Source organism: Mauremys mutica, chromosome 3 (assembly GCF_020497125.1).
Source record: "Mauremys mutica isolate MM-2020 ecotype Southern chromosome 3, ASM2049712v1, whole genome shotgun sequence".
NCBI lineage: Eukaryota > Metazoa > Chordata > Testudines > Geoemydidae > Mauremys > Mauremys mutica.
In genome coordinates, this window is record NC_059074.1 from 13,405,043 (window position 1) to 13,427,070 (window position 22,028).

At 44.2% G+C, this 22,028-nt stretch overlaps 1 long non-coding RNA gene across 1 annotated transcript; it reads right to left on the reverse strand.

Annotated features, from left to right (window-relative positions):
• Nucleotides 1-6,578: 6,578 nt before the first annotated feature.
• LOC123366115 lies at nucleotides 6,579-14,140 on the reverse strand. Its single transcript, XR_006577933.1, has 4 exons — nucleotides 14,078-14,140; nucleotides 11,983-12,070; nucleotides 8,125-8,248; nucleotides 6,579-6,694 (listed from the first exon to the last, which is right to left on the reverse strand). It is a non-coding gene; the product is annotated as an uncharacterized LOC123366115 (long non-coding RNA).
• Nucleotides 14,141-22,028: the final 7,888 nt, after the last annotated feature.

Here is a 22,028-nt window from a genome sequence, read left to right on the forward strand (position 1 = left end):
CACTTATTACCATGCAGGTCTGGCTCACTAGTGCCATTTGCCTTTGGGAGCATGTCACAAGAGCTATACACTGGCAAAAAACCAGCTGAGAACAAGTGGATCTATTTAGCAAGTGTAAGAAAGAATTAGAGAAAATGATCTTAAGACAACCAAGAGCCAACACACGTTTAAACTCATCTAACCTTATGCTTCACTGCATGTAATGTTAGGCGGGCTTCTCTCCTGAGTGCCTGGTCCAGGTTTATATGTCTCTTTGGACGGGGTTTTGGAGCAGGGGTGACCTGTCCATCTAATCTCTCAGTCATTACACCCTACTGCAGTTGTCTGTCGTGGGTGGAGGGAGGCAGCAGTCACCTCTTTCTCCACAGAGACAGGACGGGAACACTGGACGCTTCCATGCCCAGTGGGGACACAAGAAACAGACACATCTGCCTGGCTGGCCATCTCAGTCCTCATTTTTCCACAGAGTTGCTGGTTTCCCTCCAGCTGCTGACTGGAACCCAACCATGTGCCTTTAATTGCAGCCTGGCTGTAGCCCTGATGACCACACCGGGGTTTGGGAGGAGCTGGAGACTGTGCGTGTCACAGTTCAGCTTTTCTGGAGACCAGGCTCTAGGTCCCTTCAAAGTGGGAGGGTCCCACAGCTCTGGCTGCAGCCCAAGTCTGGAAGTCTACACCACAGTTAAACAGCTCCTTAGTCTGACCCTCGGGAGCCTGAGTCTCTTGAAACAGGCCATCAACTGGTGTCTAATTGCAGTGTAGACATACCTTAGACCAGTGGTTATCAAACGTATTGGTGATCCCTCTGAGTGTGACCCCCCCCTTATAAATGAAAAACATTTTTTAATATATGTAACACCATTATAAATGCTGGAGGCAAAGCGGGGTTTGGGGTGGAGGCTGACAGGTTGCGACCCCCCACATAATAACCTCGTGACCCCCTGAGAGTGCCGACCCCCAGTTTGAGAACCCCTCCCTCAGACGTAACAGCCCACAGCAATATCTCGAGTACCACCCCAAACCAGTGCCTGGCACAGGGACAATAGAGACCAGTTATGGCAGCTGTATCCCCCTCATGCTTTGGGAGACTTCTTCCCGAGTCCCTTGTGGTGTGGTATCTCCCATAGAATGCCGGAGCAGCACACTGGGGCAGGGTCTGGGGCTGGAAACAACCAGTTGTCTGCACTGTGTTTTCATTTTAGCATAGGAAAATCCGTCAGGGAAAACAAAAGTAAAATCTCTAGGGTAGACTGTAGCGTGTTTGTCTCCCCTATAGCTGCGAGTACAAGATGTCAAAACAACAATTAGAAAATAAGAAATAAAATAGAAAACGAATTGAAATGGGGAAGTAGATAGTAATCACTATCAATTAGAAATAATGAAGAGCACAAGTATGCTCAAGGAAGCTAAAGCCATCTGGGAACAGTCCTTCTCTGGCAGGGCCAAAGATGACAATGACAAGGTTGTGGAGTTTTTTTGGTTTTGGGGGGGGGGTTGTTTGTTTGTTTAGTGTTTCAGCAACAAAAGAAATTCTAACAATGGTCCAGGTCCATTTCTCCCTGGAGATGGAAAAATAATTTTGAATGATGCAGAAAAAGGCAGAAGTGTTCAACAAATATTTCTTTTCTAGAAAGGAGAAGGATGGTGCCTGCATATCACATGGGGATGAGGTAGTACATTAGTAACGAAGGAAGATGTTAAAAATCATCTACTATAGAAATACATTTAACTGATGATAAAATTGGTGGATGAGACAAAGTTTGGTGTAGTGGTAAATACGTTTGAGGACAGGGTAGTCATTCTGAGTGATTTGGTTTGCTTGGTCAGTTGAGCCCAATTTTAAAAAATGCAATTTAATACAATCAAATGCCAGGTCATATGTCTAGCAAGAAGGAAAGCAATACAGGCCTACAGAATGGGGACTGTATCCTGGAAAGCAGTGATTGGTGTTGGTCCTGCTTTGAGCAGGGCGTTGGACTAGATGACTTCCTGAGGTCCCTTCCAACCCTAATCTTCTATTATTCTATGATTCTAAAAAGGAATAGCGAAGCAATGTAACGCGAACTCCCAGTGCGATGCTGTGGCAGAAAGGGCTAATGTGATCCTTCCATGTATAAACAGGTGAGTAGGGACTTGGAGTAGGGAGGTGAAATTCTTGTGTATTGTGCACTGATATCCCAAAAGCCTGTCCGATGTGGGCCTGTTCCTAGAGTCTTCCAGTGTGCCCAGGGGATCATTTGAGTGAGCTGAGCAGGATTGGGCCCTTTTGGGGTAAGAGTTCACAAGATACTTTGCTGAAATCCCAGCTCGTCACATTGGTGATGAGCCATTCAGCACTGATCCTCCACATCGAAAGGATTAAAAATAAGCTGCCTGAAATTTTGGATGCATGGTCCAATAGCTGAGGGTAATTTCAGGAACCTTTGGGGTGGGATCAGTTACAGCTGTTGGGAGATCATGTGACTAAATGAACTGCAGAAATCTTTTTCTTTTGTAAAATTGTTCTTGTCTTTTATGAACAGTCAGGAGCTTGATTCTGAGCTCACTTACTCCAGTTTACACTAGTAGAACTACGATGACTTCAGTAGAGTTACTCTTGGTTTATCAAAGTCAGTGTAACACTGTAAGATCTTAGAGTCACCTTGGCCTGTTTTTGTTCTTTTTTCTCGTTGTGGACAATGACGTTTTAGAGCAGAAGAAAGGGCTGGGTGAATGGAGCACTGTGGTGAGGGCCATACACTGTACAATCAAGCTGTGACTGAACGCGGCTCCTCTGACACCACAAACTGGTAGGTTACGTAATAACTGTATGAAATAAAGATCGGCTCAAAAGAGTTAACTGAAAAACATGCAGAGATGTGGAGACCATGGTCTATCAATACCCTGGTGTGGTATTAACATGTCAAAGGGACTTTTTAATTTAATTTACTTCAATTTTATTTTATTTTAATTTTTTAAAAAATAGATGAGATGGATTTCTAAAGGAGAAGAATGCTAGAAACAGCCCCTTGCCTCCCACCAACACACACACACACTTCAGCATGATGATCTCACCATCAATTTGCTTTTATTAAAAGAAGAGTAACAAAACTTATATGGAGACACAAGGGCTCCCTTCTGGAATTTCTCCAGCTCAAAAGGTTCTTTCAAGCCCAGATGATCAGCACTTCAGGATTCCACTGAAGCAGGATCCAATGATTTTAGAAGCAAGTGGCTCGCTGCCACAATCCCAGAGATCCTGCCTAAACAATTAGTCACTCCATATACGCCTGCATGAAGAATGAAGACTCACATTTTTTGCTGTTTCCCATAGAACAAGAAGAATATGATGTTGGATTTCAAATCAAATGTCAGGGGACGAATTGCCCATTCACTGAATGATGTGTGAAGTGGGTTTGGGTTAACTCCAGCACAGCGAATCCATCGCCCCTACTGCAACATTCTATTATAGTGTTTTAACAGACATAATATCTAAACTGCTGAACTGGCTGGCTACAAAAAAGCTATAGTTTAGAAAAGCACAACTCACACCCTTGTACAGTTGTTCTATCAAACACACCTTGTCTACAGCTGAAACTAAAATGACAGATCGGTATTTAGATGATAGATAACTCTTAAAGAATGCAGGGAAATTCTAATTCTACCTGAAGCGTGACTCAGATCTGGTGGCAGTTCAGTGCTAGCAGCCCTGCCTGGTGATAGCACGGATCTCTGGATATGCTCAGTGAATTGGCTAAGAGAGCAGGGCACCCTAACCTAGGTCCCTGGCTCCCACTCTGCAGGCCCAAGGAGCTCACAGCTTCACATCTCTTGCCCCAATCTGCCTCTCTGGTGTTTTCATGGGTGGGAAAGTCTCTCACCCTCCCATCTCTTTCTCTAGGACTTGTTCCTGCTGCAACATTAATGTGACCAGCTGAGCAGGCTCTATAATTTATGGCACGTACAGTCAGAAAGAAGCAGATCAGGAATAGGGCGGGCTGCAGATTTGCAATGTGGCCAAGTTAACTTTACAGAGGGACCTTCATGCTTAAACCAATTCAAATTCATTCAGAACAATGTCATTACTGATGTCACCCAAATTTTTAAAATTACCTGCCCTGGTTTGCAAAAGGGGGAAAATAAAGGCCTAAGAGCTGAGCAGCTATAAGGATTCATCAGCTCTTAAATGGAAGGAGCATAATAAATATTTCTGTTCGTGCCGGAGCGTTGCCCTTTTGGAATGTTGAACTTACCTTTGACAGCAAATGCCACTTGGATAGCACCTGCCAAGGTATTTAGTATTGCAGGGACATTGCCTGGGGAAACAGTCACCCACAATTTGACTTTCTCCACAGAGACAGGACAGGGACACTGGACATTTCCCTGCCCAGCGGGGACACAAGAAACAGACACGCCAGCCTGGCTGGCCAGCTCAGTCCTCTTCTTTCCCCACAGGTGCTGATGCTCCACATGGATCCCCTCCAGCTTCAGAGAGGAACCCAAGCATCTGCCCTTAATTGGCACGTGGCTGCAGCGCTGATGACCACGCCTGGATTTGGGAGGGGCTGGAGAATGAGGCTGTCACAGTTCAGGATGGACGAACTTCTCCAGATAAAATAACAATCGCCCCCTGCACAAACAATTATAAATGCCTCCTCTTCCACTTCCTCTGCCAAAAAACCTCACCTTGGCCTCCTTTTAGAATCAACTGGATGTTGCAGCGAAACCTGGCTAAAATTTGAGGAAGATTCACCTGCCCCCCTAATGCTCTAATGCCCTGCAGTTATTTAACCCAGGTTAAATTCTTCCATCAACCTAGATGCGTATACATCAGGGTTAGTCGGCATAATTACAGTGCTCACAGTTGTTTGTTTTTCACACCCCAGAGCTCTGTAGCTATGTCAACCCAAATTTTCAGTGTAGACAAGGCCTATAGTGGGATAATTACACAGGTATAGATATGCCAGTAAATCTCGTATGTAGAAAAGGCCTTAATTCGGTGTGTTCTTCTCCCTGTACATGCTGAATCATTGTGAAATTCCATCTCTGGACAGGTCAGAGCCTGAGGCCTAATGCCTGAGGGGGGACCAAAAGACCCATGAGGGGTCAGAGGTGCCAGCAGTCCCATAACTCTGACATCCATCATAGAACTTTTTGAATTTTTCTTACATTTTCCTAGCCAGACTGTGAGCCCCATCACTTCTGAGTCTTTCCTCCTTGAATCATGTGACTGAGACGAACCTTGAGAGGTGATTTCAGCAGCATCCCCCATTGGCTTTGCCGGGCATGAGACATCAACAGGTCGTGTCTTTACTGTCATAGTTATGGTGAGGATTTGCATGGCAAAAAAGCATGGAAAACATCACAGCTTGGCTCTAGTGAAATCTGTTCTATTTATCACATTAGTTTTACAACTCCCACAGGTTCATGGCACTCAGGATTATCTATGGTATTAACTTGATTTTTGGTTTTTAAAAGAATATGAAAACTCCATGTTATTATAGAAAAACAGCAGGAAAAAACCCAAAACCAAAATCAATCAACAAACAAACATATAACCCTCCACCTTGTACACACATAGAATACTGATAAAATGCTACAAAATAGATGCACACAACCCCGTTTCTGCCTAGTCACTCTCCAGACAGTGCTGTTTGCTGCAATTTTTATCTGCACTAAGCATCTCTCCAAAGCCCGTTGAAGCCACTGGGAGACTTTCCATTGACTACAAACAACTTTGGACCAGGCTGTAGATGTTTGCCAGGTATAAATATTCATATTGTAACTTCTTCAAGACAGCAGGGACCTGTAAATTTCATTTTTCATGTCACATTCTCTGGTGCTGGATAGATAATAATCATTATACTTATAAACAGCATGCAACTGACATTTTAAATATCACTTGGATCAAAACAAGAGTTCCTCAGCTCAATACTTCATCATCTCTGTGCCCTAAATACAGATGCTCTCTGGCTCCTCTCTATCTTTATCTATTTTTGTCATCTTAAATTTGCACTATGAAAAGGTGGAAGTATGCATACCAACAGAAAGAGTCTACCTTTTCATGTTCTCTGTATGTATAAATATCTCCTGTCTGTGTGTTCCATTCTATGCATCTGAAGAAGTGAGCTGTAGCTCACCAAAGCTCATGCTGAAATAAATGTGTTAGTCTCTAAGGTGCCACAAGTACGCCTGTTCTTTTTGCGGATACAGACTAACACGGCTGCTACTCTGAAACCAGAAACAGCTAGTATTTGCAACAACTGGAAGAAATAAAAATCTACCCATAAGAGCACATTGAAATCTACCGAGATATGAGAATCATGGTTTATAAATACCCTTGAGTAGTATTAACATATGATTGGGAATTTTTAGGGTATATAATTTTATTTTATGTTTAAATTTAGAAAGATAAATCAGATGGATTTCAAAAGGACAAGAATGATAGAAACAGCCCCCTTGCCTCCCACCAACACACACACACACACACACACACTTCAGCATGATGCTCTCACACCAGCTTGTTTTTATTGAAAGGAGAATAACAAATCTTATATGGGCTCCATTTTAAATTTCTCCAGCTCACAAAGTTCTTTACAGCCCAAGTGAACAGCAACACTTCAGGGTTCCATTGAAGCAGGGTCTGATGATTTTAGAAGCAAGTGGCTGTCTCCGCGATTCCCTGAGATCCTGCTTAGACAATCAGCCAATAGGTCTGTACAAAGAAAAGAGAATCAGATTTTTTGATGTTTTCCTATAGAACAAGGACAATATGATGCTTCATTTCAAATCGAATGGCATGGGAGTAATTACCCATTCACTGAATGGTGAATGAAGAGGTTCTTGGTTAACCCAAGCACAGGGAATCCATTGTCCCTACTGCAACACTCTGTTACAGCCGTGGTTCTAAACCAGGGGATCAGGGCCCTGTAGGGGGGCCACGAGCAGGTTTCAGGGGGTCCACCAAAATAAACAGGGCTTCAGCCCCAGGTGGCAGGCCTCAGGGAGGGAATGCCACCTACACTCCCTGACTCACCTCAGAGGGCCACCCAGCCAGTGGGTTATCACCAGCAACAATTTTCCCACTGAGTCAGTAAAACAAAAATAATATTCAGCTTTTCATTGTTGTACCTATGTTATCCTTTTCTTTTTTATATTACAGTATATACTGTATGTGTGTGTCTTGAATTGTATAACTATCAATTTAATACAGCTTTTAATCTACTGAAGATGCAGAAAATCAGTTGTGCACAGGTGGGTGGTGGAGTTTTTATAGCATGTTTGGGGGAAGGAGGAGGGCTTCACCCACATTGGTGAAAACCCCGTGTTACAGAGTTTCTAAGTAGATAGTTTTATGTATCCAAATGAAAGAACTAGCTGCCTATACAGACCACACTATAGAAAAGCACAATTCATATCCATGTAAAGATTTGTTCTATTGAACACACCTTGCCTACAGCTGAAGCTAAAATGAGACATACTTACTTAGGTGATAGAAAATTAAGTCTGAAAAAAATACAGGAAACTCCAATTCTACTTGAAGTCTGACTCTTTTCTGCAGCAGTTTAATGCTAGCAGCGCTGCCTGGTGAGATCATGGATCTCTAGGAACACTCAGTGAATTGGCCAAGAGATCAGCACTGCAGCTGGTCGCAAGGCCACTCCAGCCTAGGTCCCTGGCTCCCACTCTGCAGGCCCAAGAGGAGGTGCCAGTATCACATCTCTTGCCCTCAAACTGGCATTTTAGTAGGCTGGAAACACTCTCACCCTCCCAATCGTTTCTCTACAACCTGTTCCTGCTGCAGCATTAATTTGACCAGTTGAACAGCCTCTATAATATATGGCACATACAGTCAGCAACAAACAGAACAGGAATAGGACTGGCTGCAGATCTGCAAGGTGGCCGAATTAACTTTACAGAAGAACCTTCATGCTTAAAACATTCACATTCATTCTGAACAATGTTAACATTGTCGTCACCAAGATTTTTATAATTACCTCCCCTGGTTTGCAAAAGGGGGGAAATACAGGGCTAAGAGCTGAGATGCTTTAAGGACAGACGGATTCATCAGCTCCTAAATGAAAAGAGAGTACTGAGCAGTTCTGCTCACACTGCAGGGTCTCCCTTATGGAACGCTGAGCTTACCTTTGACAGCAATGGCCAAAATAGCATTTGTCAAGGTACATAGCATTGGTGGGACATCGCCAAAAGTAACATTCACCCCAAAGGCGTCTACACCCTTTTTGGGTCACCACAGCATGGGAGAAACCTGACAAAGAAAAAGAGCCTTAATCATCATTCTGCAATTCAGGGTAAATTACAGGTGTGATTCCAAGAAGACAGGCATTTCTCATTCACTGAGACCTGACCAAGTCTGCCCAATTATCTTCCAGTGCAAAAGTTGATCACAGCTTCAGTACAATTTCAGTGGTTGTTCAATGTTGAATGGCAGCCTCTAAGAAGAGAATGGAGTGATTTAATTAAACATTGGCATTGACTTTCCAGCTGCAGATTTTAGAACCACAGCTCTGAGCATGGGCATCCTTCATTTCCCCATTCCTTTAAGGGATGGAAAGCAAGGGGCTGCCTGCATCTCTAACTTCCTTTGTGCCTGGGGTTTGGTTTGCATTCCCTCAGTTTCTGACAGTGATGTTCCAGGCAATATCATCAATGCAATTTGGCTAAGTAGAGTTGAACTGCCTCAGCGGTGCGTTCATAGAATCATAGAATCTCAGGGTTGGAAGGGACCTCAGGAGGTCATCTAGTCCAACCCCCTGCTCAAAGCACGACCAAACCCAACTAAATCATCCCAGCCAGGGCTTTGTCAAGCCTGACCTTAAAAACCTCTAAGGAAGGAGATTCCACTACCACCCTAGGTAACCCATTCCAGTTCTTCACCACCCTACTAGTGAAAAATTTTTTCCTAATGTCCAACCTAAACCTCCCCCTCTGCAACTTGAGACCATTACTCCTTGTTCTGTCATCTTCTATCACTGAGAACAATCTAGATCCATCCTCTTTGGAACCCCCTTTCAGGTAGTTGAAAGCAGCTATCAAATCCCCCCTCATTCTTCTCTTCTGCAGACTAAACAATCCCAGTTCCCTCAGCCTCTCCTCATAAGTCATGTGCTCCAGCCCCCTAATCATTTTTGTTGCCCTCCGCTGGACTCTCTCCAATTTATCCACATCCTTCTTGTAGTGTGGGGCCCAAAACTGGACACAGTACTCCAAATGAGGCCTCACCAGTGCTGAGTAGAGGGGAATGATCACATCCCTCGATCTGCTGGAAATGCCCCTACTTATACAACCCAAAATGCCATTAGCCTTCTTGGCAACAAGGGCACACTGTTGACTCATATTCAGCTTTTCGTCCACCGTAACCCCTAGTCCTTTTCTGCAGAACTGCTGCTCAGCCATTCGGTCCCTAGTCTATAGCAGTGCATGGGATTCTTCCATCCTAAGTGCAGGACTCTGCACTTGTCCTTGTTGAACCTCATCATATTTCTTTTGGCCCAATCCTCTAATTTGTCTAGGTCCCTCTGTATCCTATCCCTACCCTCCAGCGTATCAACCACTCCTCCCAGTTTAGTGTCATCTGCAAACTTGCTAAGGGTGCAGTCCACACCATCCTCCAGATCGTTAATGAAGATATTGAATAAAGCCGGCCCCAGCACCGACCCTTGGGGCACTCCACTTGATACCGGCTGCCAGCTAGACATGGAACCATTGATCACTACCCGTTGAGCCCGACCATCTAGCCAGTTTTCTATCCACCTTACTGTCCATTCATCCAGCCCAGACTTCTTTAACTTGCTGGCAAGAATACTGTGGGAGACTGTATCAAAAGCTTTGCTAAAGTCCAGAAATAGCACATCCACTGCTTTCCCTCATCCACAGAGCCAGTTATCTCATCATAGAAGGCAATGAGGTTAGTCAGGCATGCCTTGCCCTTGGTGAATCCATGCTGACTGTTCCTGATCACTTTCCCCTCCTTTAAGTGGTTCAGGATTGATTCCTTGAGGACCTGTTCCATGATTTTTCCAGGGACTGAGGTGAGACTAACTGGCCTGTAGTTCCCTGGATCTTCCTTCTTCCCTTTTTTAAAGATGGGCACTACATTAGCTTTTTTCCAGTCGTCCGGGACCTCCCCCGCTCGCCATGATTTTTCAAAGATAATGGCCAATGGCTCTGCAGTCTCATCGGCCAACTCCTTTAGCACCCTCGGATGCAGCGCATCCGGCCCCATGGACTTGTGCTCGTCCAGCTTTCCTAAATAGTCCCGAACTACTTCTTTCTCCACAGAGAGCTGGTCACCTCCTCCCCATACCGTGCTGCAGAGTGCAGCTGTCTGGGAGCTGACCTTGTCTGTGAAGACAGAGGCAAAAAAAGCATTTAGTACACTAGCTTTCTCCACATCCTCTGTCACTAGGGTCCCTCCCTCATTCAGCAAGGGGCCCACACTTGCCTTGACTTTCTTCTTGTTGCTAACATACCTAAAGAAACCCTACTTGTTACTCCTAACATCTCCGGCTAGCTGCAACTCCAAGTGTGATTTGGCCTTCTTAATTTCACACCTGCATGCCTGAGCAATACTTTTATACTCCTCCCTGGTTATTTGTCCAATCTTCCACTTCTTGTAAGCTGTTTTCTTGTGTTTAAGACGAGCAAGGATTTCACTGTTAAGCCAAGCTGGTCGCCTGCCATATTTACTTTTCTTCCTACACATTGGGATGGTTTGCTCCTGCAACCTCAATAAGGTTTCTTTAAAATACAGCCAGCTTTCCTCGACTCCTTTCCCCGTCATGTTATTCTCCCAGGGGACCTTGCCCATCAGTTCCCTGAGGGAGTCAAAGTCTGCTTTTCTGAAGTCCAGGGTCTCTGTTCTACTGCTTTCCTTTTTTCCTTGTGTCAGGATCCTGAACTCGACCATCTCATGGTCACTGCCTCCCAGGTTCCCATCCACTATTGCTTCCTCTACTATTTCTTCCCTGTTTGGGAGCAGCAGGTCAAGAAGAGCTTTTCCCCTAGTTGGTTCCTCCAGCACTTGCACCAGGAAATTGTCCCCTACACTTTCCAGAAACTTCCTGGATTGTCTGTGCACTGCTGCATGATTACAAAGATTTGAAAGAGATTGGCTTGAGAGAGTCCCTTCCAGGTCTGAACGCCTGCCCGTCTCTGAGATTCTACAGAGATTTTCTTCACAAGACACACTCAGGAATTGGTACTTCATGACCAATTGCCAATGTTTCATTATACCCGATTGACCTGCTGTTTTGAAAAGGCAGCCCCAATGTGCACAGCCAAATCTTTTAGAATATTTAATTTAGAACATTTGTTGTGTTTTCACAAAACTATCTACAGCCAATGGATAGAAACCGAACCCCTACATGATGCATTGTCATGGCTGCAAACACTGTCCCAAACCCAGATGACATCATTTCTCAAAACAAAGCCAAACATGTTGTTGTGGAAGGTTTTGAGACCCAGTGGAGCTAAGACACGGAGATGAATGGCTGCCATTTTGGAGATCTGAGTTCTGTGCCCAGCAACATAACCTCTGATTAGGACATGAGACCTGATTCATAAGAAGTCAGGTGGTGAAAAGCACAGAATTATTAACACAAGTCAGCAGCAGAAATTATATTTCAATTCATGGTCTAGTTCCTAGCCCTGTGCATCTTCTCCCAGAACCAAAGGTATATCAGTATCACATCCAGATTCTGTGATTGCCTGTTATAAGAAGGGTACATGGTGTGCAGATAGAATGGGGAGTGGCTCAAGCAGGAAGCCTCAGCAAGATCTGAAGAAAACAATAAGGGGACATGGAACTTTTTTGTTTGGACTGGTCATAATTCAGTCAAATCTGAATGTTTTTTCTTGGTGACAGGTGCAGGAGTGCCTAAGAAAAGGTAAGAACTTTTTCTACTTGAAAGTGTTAGACAACTTTAGTACAGGCTCCCCAGTTTCCCTTTTTATCATTGCTTGTTTTCTTTTACATCTTACCTGGGGCATCCATGAGCACCAAGAAGACAACAGCAAAGAGCAGGTAAAGAATCTTCATGGCTGAAGGTCGGCCAGGAACTGAGCGTCACTGGAGAGAAGAGACACCAAGATAGAGAGGTGACAGAGGACACTGGGACACTGGGGAATGTGACATGCTGAGCTGTACAGATATTGCTTTAATCAAAATAATATTTTAATGTGTGTTCTGATTATTATCCACACACCACCATAGATGACCTAGGAGGATTTCAGAGAAATACAATTTTATGAGGCAAGATACCTTTTAACAATAGATGTTTTATAAATAATTTTAATTCACCAATTACTTGCATTGAATTTCTCATGGAAATCTCTTTTTCTTTAGCCAAAGTACAGAGTGGAGAATTATTGCACATTTACATGTTTTATTGCCCAAAATAGAATAGAAAACAATTAAGAAATTATAGAGAGCAAAATAAAGGTGTTTGGATGCTCATGTTTATGAAAATTCTACAAATTAATTAATCATGTGATGTTACAATTTATCTCAATCTTGTTACCTAGGAAAACCTTATCCTGGTTCTTTACTATACTGGGGAGGTGACTTTGCTATCAACATTGAAGTAGGAATGCTTAAATGCAGATTCTTATTCATTTTGGAGCAGTCTGTTTGACAATGTAATCATGGGAGTGCCTGTGCCACTCCAACCAAAGGAATCAGACAGATTACTTAAGTACTAAGACTGACAATTCAATTAGTTCTCACACATTAAGCCCTAGACATATAATGCAGATAATGGTTTAAATCAGCTAACACCAATGTAACTCAAATTTGGCCCAGATGTTCCTCCATCATGATGGGGAAGGGCAGCTGGGCCAAATTTGAGTGAGTGGCATTGTGACACTGTATAATTACTGAATTCCTAGGAGGCTCAATGCTCCCACCTAGAAAATGTGTCTTGCCCTCCCCCTCTGAGAACCTCTCATTTAGCAACTAGTCCAATTTCTCTGGAATTTTACCAGTAACCTTTGGGCTTAGGCCACTTTTGCTAAACATTCAAATAGTGGAAACAATGTTTCCTTTACCAGCCAATTCAAAGCTTCTTCCTCTTTCTGTCAGTGTAGAGTGGAGAATTATTGCACAATTACAACTTTATAGGATTAACACGGCACTTAAAAGCAATAAGAAATTACAGAAAGAAGAAGAAAGGTGATTAGATTATAATCTTTATGCTATATTCCGGCACTCACGGAGATGGAGGAGGGAACCGGCCCCACTCCTCACTATCTGTACCTGCGCTTACAGAGCCCAGGGCTGACAGTGCTTGGAAGCACTGAAGCAGCACAAAAAAGGCTTCTGTCTCATGCAGAGACAGTCCCTCTTCCTGCATCTCTCCTTCCTTCCTTGCCCTTTTCTCTCCTCCACCCTCCTGTCTGCCTCCTTTCATTCCCTGCCCTCCTGCCTGCTCTCTGTCGCTGAACTCCTCTTCTGTCTCCACTGTCCTTTCTTTCCCTCAACCCTTCTCCTTTCAGTCTTCACCTTAAACTTCTTCTCTGTTTCTTTCTTGCCTGTTATCTCTCTCTCTCTCCCACACCTTTTCTCTTCTCCGCTACCTTCTCCATCATCCCCCATCCACTCCCTTGTTCTTTGTCCTTATTCTTAACTACAGAAATATTCCCAAATTGTAGGTCCCAGAGGCTTAAGGTTAGTTCATCAATGGGTGATTAACTAACACAGGGCTGCAGGGGGGACACACTGTGAATTTGGATATCTAGGGTTTCCCAGTAAAAGGAACTTGGATAACTGGAATTATTCTGTAGATGGTTTTAACTCAGGTATCTTTTAAATAACCAACTTTTCATTGTGAGTAAATGTAACGTGTAGCTTTTTACTTCTCCATTCAAAGTGGCATGAAGGCATGTTCTCCAGCTCAGCCTCTCAGAATCCTAAGTGGTTTCTCGAGATACCTAGAAATTTCACTCAGGTAGTTCACTCACTCAAGGGGTTATGACAACTGTGTTCTTCTCTTTCTGGATCTCACAGCCATCTTCCTAGACAGAACTTTAAAGGAAGAATTAAAAGGGTGATTATGAGAGAAGTTACTATAATACTTACCAGAGAGGGGGTGCTTTCTGAAGCTAGGTGATGACAGTCCTGCTCACTGTCTCCTTCGTCCAGATATTTCAGCTTCAGGGAGTGACACTTTGACCAAACCAGCCTGTTTTATACAGTTACTGAAGGCTTGTTTTCTTGGCAAAGCTGCTGTCAGCCAATCAGAAAGTGACTCCTGCTTCTGGGGGAGAATTGAATTGTCCAGCCACAATGTGGACGTTGGAATTCTTGCAGCTCTGTCTGTGGAAAATTCCATGGTCTTTGTGCAAAATATCTTGTGCCATCCCAGATTTTGTAAGACACGTTAGGCCTCTGTGGTTTGTGCAAAATGTCTTGGGACATATAACGAACTCCTGCTGGTTGAGCTCTGATCAGCAACTTACTTCTGCAGGCCACTTCTCCCACTCTCAGGAGATGTCTGCCCTGCAATCAGAGATCTGATTGCAGCACATCTACAAACACCTGAACTAACTTTGGTCTAATCACCCGAGGTAAGAATAGCAGTGATGCCACAGAAGCTGAAGCTTGCAACTCAGATATGTATCCAGGGCCCTGGAAAGACTTTTGCAGCCCATGCTGCTGTCCAAGCTGCCGTGGCTTCACTGCTATTGTTATAGTTTTTCCAACAGCTAAAAAAAGCTAGCTCAGGTACATCTAAATGGGCTGCAGACACACCTCTGACTGTAGTGCAGACATACCCTGTGACCAGGGTTTATGTACAATGCCCCATCTACACCAACCACTTATTACCATGCAGGTCTGGCTCACTAGTGCCATTTGCCTTTGGGAGCATGTCACAAGAGCTATACACTGGCAAAAAACCATCTGAGAACAAGTGGATCTATTTAGCAAGTGTAAGAAAGAATTAGAGAAAATGATCTTAAGACAACGAAGAGCCAACACACATGTTTAAACTCATCTAACCTTATGCTTCACTGCATGTAATGTTAGGCGGGCTTCTCTCCTGAGTGCCTGGTCCAGGTTTATATGTCTCTTTGGACGGGGTTTTGGAGCAGGGGTGACCTGTCCATCTAATCCCTCAGTCATTACACCCTACTGCAGTTGTCTGTCGTGGGTGGAGGGAGGCAGCAGTCACCTCTTTCTCCACAGAAACAGGACGGGAACACTGGACGCTTCCATGCCCAGTGGGGACACAAGAAACAGACACATCTGCCTGGCTGGCCATCTCAGTCCTCATTTTTCCACAGAGTTGCTGGTTTCCCTCCAGCTGCTGACTGGAACCCAACCATGTGCCTTTAATTGCAGCCTGGCTGTAGCCCTGATGACCACACCGGGGTTTGGGAGGAGCTGGAGACTGTGCGTATCACAGTTCAGCTTTTCTGGAGACCAGGCTCTAGGTCCCTCAAAGTGGGAGGGTCCCACCGCTCTGGCTGCAGCCCAAGTCTGGAAGTCTACACCACAGTTAAACAGCTCCTTAGTCTGACCCTCGGGAGCCTGAGTCTCTTGACACAGGCCAGCAACTGGTGTCTAATTGCAGTGTAGACATACCTTAGACCAGTGGTTATCAAACGTATTGGTGATCCCTCTGAGTGTGACCCCCCCCTTATAAATGAAAAACATTTTTTAATATATGTAACACCATTATAAATGCTGGAGGCAAAGCGGGGTTTGGGGTGGAGGCTGACAGCTCACGACCCCCCACATAATAACCTCGTGACCCCCTGAGAGTGCCGACCCCCAGTTTGAGAACCCCTCCCTCAGACGTAACAGCCCACAGCAATATCTCGAGTACCACCCCAAACCAGTGCCTGGCACAGGGACAATAGAGACCAGTTATGGCAGCTGTATCCCCCTCATGCTTTGGGAAACTTCTTCCCGAGTCCCTTGTGGTGTGGTATCTCCCATAGAATGCCGGAGCAGCACACTGGGGCAGGGTCTGGGGCTGGAAACAACCAGTTGTCTGCACTGTGTTTTCATTTTAGCATAGGAAAACCCGTCAGGGAAAACAAAAGTAAAATCTCTAGGGTAGACTGTAGCGTGTTTGTCTCCCCTATAGCTGCGAGTACAAGATGTCAAAACAACAATTAGAAAATAAGAAATAAAATAGAAAACGAATTGAAATGGGGAAGTAGATAGTAATCACTATCAATTAGAAATAATGAAGAGCACAAGTATGCTCAAGGAAGCTAAAGCCATCTGGGAACAGTCCTTCTCTGGCAGGGCCAAAGATGACAATGACAAGGTTGTGGAGTTTTTTTTGTTTTTTGGGGGGGGGTTGTTTGTTTGTTTAGTGTTTCAGCAACAAAAGAAATTCTAACAATGGTCCAGGTCCATTTCTCCCTGGAGATGGAAAAATAATTTTGAATGATGCAGAAAAAGGCAGAAGTGTTCAACAAATATGTCTTTTCTAGAAAGGAGAAGGATGGTGCCTGCATATCACATGGGGATGAGGTAGTACATTAGTAACGAAGGAAGATGTTAAAAATCATCTACTATAGAAATACATTTAACTGATGATAAAATTGGTGGATGAGACAAAGTTTGGTGTAGTGGTAAATACGTTTGAGGACAGGGTAGTCACTCTGAGTGATTTGGTTTGCTTGGTCAGTTGAGCCCAATTTTAAAAAATGCAATTTAATACAATCAAATGCCAGGTCATATGTCTAGCAAGAAGGAAAGCAATACAGGCCTACAGAATGGGGACTGTATCCTGGAAAGCAGTGATTGGTGTTGGTCCTGCTTTGAGCAGGGGGTTGGACTAGATGACTTCCTGAGGTCCTTTCCAACCCTAATCTTCTATTATTCTATGATTCTAAAAAGGAATAGCGAAGCACTGTGACATGAACTCCCAGTGCGATGCTGTGGCAGAAAGGGCTAATGTGATCCTTCCATGTATAAACAGATGAGTAGGGACTTGGAGTAGGGAGGTGAAATTCTTGTGTATTGTGCACTGATATCCCAAAAGCCTGTCCAATGTGGGCCTGTTCCTAGTGTCTTCCAGTGTGCCCATGGGATCGTTTGAGTGAGCTGAGCAGGATTGGGCCCTTTTGGGGTAAGAGTTCACAAGATACTTTGCTGAAATCCCAGCTCGTCACATTGGTGATGAGCCACTCAGCACTGATCCTCCACATCGAAAGGATTAAAAATAAGCTGCCTGAAATTTTGGATGCATGGTCCAATAGCTGAGGGTAATTTCAGGAACCTTTGGGGTGGGATCAGTTACAGCTGTTGGGAGATCATGTGACTAAATGAACTGCAGAAATCTTTTTCTTTTGTAAAATTGTTCTTGTCTTTTATGAACAGTCAGGAGCTTGATTCTGAGCTCACTTACTCCAGTTTACACTAGTAGAACTACGATGACTTCAGTAGAGTTACTCTTGGTTTATCAAAGTCAGTGTAACACAGTAAGATCTTAGAGTCACCTTGGCCTGATTTTGTTCTTTTTTCTCGTTGTGGACAATGACGTTTTAGAGCAGAAGAAAGGGCTGGGTGAATGGAGCACTGTGGTGAGGACCATACACTGTACAATCAAGCTGTGACTGAACGCGGCTCCTCTGACACCACAAACTGGTAGGTTACGTAATAACTGTATGAAATAAAGATCGGCTCAAAAGTGTTAACTGAAAAACATGCAGAGATGTGGAGACCATGGTCTATCAATACCCTGGTGTGGTATTAACATGTCAAAGGGACTTTTTAATTTAATTTACTTCAATTTTATTTTATTTTAATTTTTTAAAAAATAGATGAGATGGATTTCTAAAGGAGAAGAATGCTAGAAACAGCCCCTTGCCTCCCACCAACACACACACACACTTCAGCATGATGATCTCACATCAATTTGCTTTTATTAAAAGAAGAGTAACAAAACTTATATGGTGACACAAGGGCTCCCTTCTGGAATTTCTCCAGCTCAAAAGGTTCTTTCAAGCCCAGATGATCAGCACTTCAGGATTCCACTGAAGCAGGATCCAATGATTTTAGAAGCAAGTGGCTCGCTGCCACAATCCCAGAGATCCTGCCTAAACAATTAGTCACTCCATATACGCCTGCATGAAGAATGAAGACTCACATTTTTTGCTGTTTCCCATAGAACAAGAAGAATATGATGTTGGATTTCAAATCAAATGTCAGGGGACGAATTGCCCATTCACTGAATGATGTGTGAAGTGGGTTTGGGTTAACTCCAGCACAGCGAATCCATCGCCCCTACTGCAAAATTCTATTATAGTGTTTTAACAGACATAATATCTAAACTGCTGAATTGGCTGGCTACAAAAAAGCTATAGTTTAGAAAAGCACAATTCACACCCTTGTACAGTTGTTCTATCAAACACACCTTGTCTACAGCTGAAACTAAAATGACAGATCGGTATTTAGATGATAGATAACTCTTAAAGAATGCAGGGAAATTCTAATTCTACCTGAAGCGTGACTCAGATCTGGTGGCAGTTCAGTGCTAGCAGCCCTGCCTGGTGATAGCACGGATCTCTGGATATGCTCAGTGAATTGGCTAAGAGAGCAGGGCACCCTAACCTAGGTCCCTGGCTCCCACTCTGCAGGCCCAAGGAGCTCACAGCTTCACATCTCTTGCCCCAATCTGCCTCTCTGGTGTTTTCATGGGTGGGAAAGTCTCTCACCCTCCCATCTCTTTCTCTAGGACTTGTTCCTGCTGCAACATTAATGTGACCAGCTGAGCAGGCTCTATAATTTATGGCACGTACAGTCAGAAAGAAGCAGATCAGGAATAGGGCGGGCTGCAGATTTGCAATGTGGCCATGTTAACTTTACAGAGGGACCTTCATGCTTAAACCAATTCAAATTCATTCAGAACAATGTCATTACTGATGTCACCCAAATTTTTAAAATTACCTGCCCTGGTTTGCAAAAGGGGGAAAATAAAGGCCTAAGAGCTGAGCAGCTATAAGGATTCATCAGCTCTTAAATGGAAGGAGCATAATAAATATTTCTGTTCGTGCCGGAGCGTTGCCCTTTTGGAATGTTGAACTTACCTTTGACAGCAAATGCCACTTGGATAGCACCTGCCAAGGTATTTAGTATTGCAGGGACATTGCCTGGGGAAACAGTCACCCACAATTTGACTTTCTCCACAGAGACAGGACAGGGACACTGGACATTTCCCTGCCCAGCGGGGACACAAGAAACAGACACGCCAGCCTGGCTGGCCAGCTCAGTCCTCTTCTTTCCCCACAGGTGCTGATGCTCCACATGGATCCCCTCCAGCTTCAGAGAGGAACCCAAGCATCTGCCCTTAATTGGCACGTGGCTGCAGCGCTGATGACCACGCCTGGATTTGGGAGGGGCTGGAGAATGAGGCTGTCACAGTTCAGGATGGACGAACTTCTCCAGATAAAATAACAATCGCCCCCTGCACAAACAATTATAAATGCCTCCTCTTCCACTTCCTCTGCCAAAAAACCTCACCTTGGCCTCCTTTTAGAATCAACTGGATGTTGCAGCGAAACCTGGCTAAAATTTGAGGAAGATTCACCTGCCCCCCTAATGCTCTAATGCCCTGCAGTTATTTAACCCAGGTTAAATTCTTCCATCAACCTAGATGCGTATACATCAGGGTTAGTCGGCATAATTACAGTGCTCACAGTTGTTTGTTTTTCACACCCCAGAGCTCTGTAGCTATGTCAACCCAAATTTTCAGTGTAGACAAGGCCTATAGTGGGATAATTACACAGGTATAGATATGCCAGTAAATCTCGTATGTAGAAAAGGCCTTAATTCGGTGTGTTCTTCTCCCTGTACATGCTGAATCATTGTGAAATTCCATCTCTGGACAGGTCAGAGCCTGAGGCCTAATGCCTGAGGGGGGACCAAAAGACCCATGAGGGGTCAGAGGTGCCAGCAGTCCCATAACTCTGACATCCATCATAGAACTTTTTGAATTTTTCTTACATTTTCCTAGCCAGACTGTGAGCCCCATCACTTCTGAGTCTTTCCTCCTTGAATCATGTGACTGAGACGAACCTTGAGAGGTGATTTCAGCAGCATCCCCCATTGGCTTTGCCGGGCATGAGACATCAACAGGTCGTGTCTTTACTGTCATAGTTATGGTGAGGATTTGCATGGCAAAAAAGCATGGAAAACATCACAGCTTGGCTCTAGTGAAATCTGTTCTATTTATCACATTAGTTTTACAACTCCCACAGGTTCATGGCACTCAGGATTATCTATGGTATTAACTTGATTTTTGGTTTTTAAAAGAATATGAAAACTCCATGTTATTATAGAAAAACAGCAGGAAAAAACCCAAAACCAAAATCAATCAACAAACAAACATATAACCCTCCACCTTGTACACACATAGAATACTGATAAAATGCTACAAAATAGATGCACACAACCCCGTTTCTGCCTAGTCACTCTCCAGACAGTGCTGTTTGCTGCAATTTTTATCTGCACTAAGCATCTCTCCAAAGCCCGTTGAAGCCACTGGGAGACTTTCCATTGACTACAAACAACTTTGGACCAGGCTGTAGATGTTTGCCAGGTATAAATATTCATATTGTAACTTCTTCAAGACAGCAGGGACCAGTAAATTTCATTTTTATGTCACATTCTCTGGTGCTGGATAGATAATAATCATTATACTTATAAACAGCATGCAACTGACATTTTAAATATCACTTGGATCAAAACAAGAGTTCCTCAGCTCAATACTTCATCATCTCTGTGCCCTAAATACAGATGCTCTCTGGCTCCTCTCTATCTTTATCTATTTTTGTCATCTTAAATTTGCACTATGTTAATAGGAAGGATGGAAAAGAAGGGGAGAGAGAGAGAAAATCTAATTTCCAGAGTAGAGAGTCAGGGAGCAGGGGAGACCCATTTTCAGAAGTCTGGCATTTACCCAGTGAGCTGGATAGGCAGGCAGTTCACATGTTTAGTTAGATATGATTATCCCTGTTAAACCTCTGTAACAGAATGTTGCAATAGGGAAAATGAATTATCTGTGCAGGAGGTAACAGGGAATGTCAGCACTCACCGTTCAGTGACTGGCCAATTCCTGTTGTACCTTTTGATCAGAAATCAATCGTCCCATTTACCCTCTTCTTATGGATCTCAATCAAAAATCTGAGGTCTGGTCTACACTGCTGGACAATGTTAGGTCAAAGTTGGCTGATTTGAATGGACCTGGTTCTCCATGTGCCTGCACCTAAATTTCTCTCCCACCGATGTGAGCACTCTAAAGCTCCAATATAGTAACTCCACCTCCCTGAGAGACTCTTGAGCCATGGTCGAGGTGTAGAAGTAAACGCAGAACAAGTGTAGACCCTACATTACCTAAGTTGACCCTAACAGTCCTCCAGCAGCTGTCCCTCAATAGCTGACACTGATTGCACTGGTCACAACTGTAAACTCCATTGTCTAGGATCACATAATTTGGAAGTCCCCCACTCCCCTTAATCCCCCCTCCCGTACAGTTTTGAAATGGTTGTGCATTTCCTGGTTTCCTGGTTGTGCATCTTGCTGAGCACATCTCTATCTGCTCCCTGTTGCTGTGCACAACTGCCTAGCTGACCATGCCAGCTACATGCTCCAGGCATGTCCTTGGCTGGTCTGGACAGGTGATATTGGGTCTCCTGGGCATGTCTTGAGAAGATGCTATGAAAGCACAGCTACAGACCAGTCACAGAAACATGGATATCTATGAGCAGATTGCTCAGGGGATACTGAAGAAGGGGTACAGCAGGGACCAGCAGAAGTGCTGCATGAAAGCCAAGGAGCTGCATTAGGCATACCAGAAGGCCAGGGAGACCAACATAGATGTATTGCCGAGGCGCAGACCTGCCACTTTTACAAAGAGCTGCATGCCGTACTTGGGGGACTACCTACCACCATCCCATAGAACACTGGGGATACCTCCTAGGAACCCGAATCACTTGCTCCTGGTGTGAACAGCAAGGAGGAGAGGAGGGTGGAGGACATGGAACAGGGAAATCCAGCTGTGCCACCAGCC